This window comes from Poecilia formosa, unplaced genomic scaffold, assembly GCF_000485575.1.
Source record: "Poecilia formosa unplaced genomic scaffold, Poecilia_formosa-5.1.2 Scaffold107, whole genome shotgun sequence".
Lineage (NCBI taxonomy): Eukaryota > Metazoa > Chordata > Actinopteri > Cyprinodontiformes > Poeciliidae > Poecilia > Poecilia formosa.
In genome coordinates, this window is record NW_006800046.1 from 507,043 (window position 1) to 508,863 (window position 1,821).

The following is a 1,821-nucleotide window of genomic DNA, read 5'->3' on the forward strand; positions in this document are numbered from 1 at the left end:
TTTTTTTGCTTCTAGATCTGGACTTTGACTGGGCCGTTCTAACACGAGAATATTCTTTGATCTAAACCATTTCGTTGCAGCTCTAGCTGTATAAAATGTAAAACGTTTGGAGGTGGTTTTACTGGAAGTTGAAGATTGAGCTGCTGTCTTAAAAACTTTGGTTTCAACTGAAGACGTTAATGTTCATTAAGTTGATTTAACAGCAAAAGACAAGTAGCCTATACATTGTTTTTTAAGCTAATTTGTCTTAGATTGAGAATTGTTTCAACTTATAAACTTTTTTTATAAATGCAGTTCAAATAATTATTTTATATTATTGTATAATAAATCTGTCCTTCGTGTTGAACAAGCACGTGTTTCTGCATTATTTTCACTCACATTGAAATAAATACAGATTTTAAGTGAGAAGAATTTAAATTCTTGACACAAGAAAAACTTTGACAGTATATTTTAATACACATCACATCAAATTCTGTTCAGAAAACGTCATTTTGAACAAAGCTTAAGCATCGTAAGAAAACATGGCCTCTACCTGCTACCGTTGTATAATTGCGTTAAAAAGAATATTTGCCTGAACAGACAAGAGGAAACACAGGATACAAATTCCTGGGAAACAGTTCCCACTCCAGCCTTTTTAGTTTTGTTTATAGTTCTTTGTTTTTTTGTTTTTTTAAGTGCTAACTTAAAAACCCTCGCTTACTGAACTCTTGGAGATAAGACAAAATGAATAAAAAGTTAACTCAACTTACTACTGCAAGTTTGTTTTTCACAAACTCACGTTTAAGTTCGAAATCCAAAACTTGCAAGATTTATTTGACTTAAAGAGTAGAAGTTAGTAGACACAATTAAATGCAGCTCAAATGTTTTACAGTGCACACGGAATCACGATATTAACACATATGTTTTGTTCAATGCTTTATACATTATTTCCAGTACTTTTATATAAACAATATCTTTAAATTTTAATGTATTACTTTGAATGAAGAGTTTATTAGTTGCTCTACACTATTAAGCTTCTGGTCAACTGCTGCAGCAACGTGATGCACAAACTCCATCACAGCTAAAGTTGTGGAGCCGTTGTTCCTGAAGCCGTACTGCTGCTCATTCAGTATATTTATTTTATTAAGAAAGGAATCCATGAATCATTTTTCCAAACTTTTTGAAAATTGCGGTAGCAATGATATCGGCCTGTAATTTGTTACCACTTTTATGGACTGAAAAAACCTTTGCTATTTTCAATCTGTTAGGAAAAGTTCCAGTTAAAATGATCTGTTACAAAAATAAGCGAGAGGTTTAGTAATACTATAAATGACCTCTTTCAATATCATTACAATCTTTGGATTTCTTATTTTAATTTCTTTTAACTACGTCTATTACATCAGTTTCACTCTCTATTCCCAGGAACACTGTATTAATATTATCAGTATTATTAAATGTATAATTATGTTTTCCATCTCTAGCCTTAGGCAATTTGTTTACTAAATTAGAATCAATATTAACAAAGAACTTCTTAAAGACTTCAACAATATCCTCTGTTTTTCCCACTATAGTGTTTTTAGATTTAATACATATAGGAAAATGTCTATCTTTGTTATTTTTAATAATTCTATTAATTATATTCCAAGTACCCTTAATGTCATTACAGTATTTTTGCAGCAGCCTATCATAGTAATTCTGTTTTTGCTTCCTCAACACTGTTAACTTATTTTTATATATTTTATATTTTTCTTCTTTTTCCTGATTTGGGCTCTTTATGAAATCCTTATATAATGTCTGCTTCTAGTGCGTCTTGGTAACTTTAAGGCAAACACACCGAGTTGA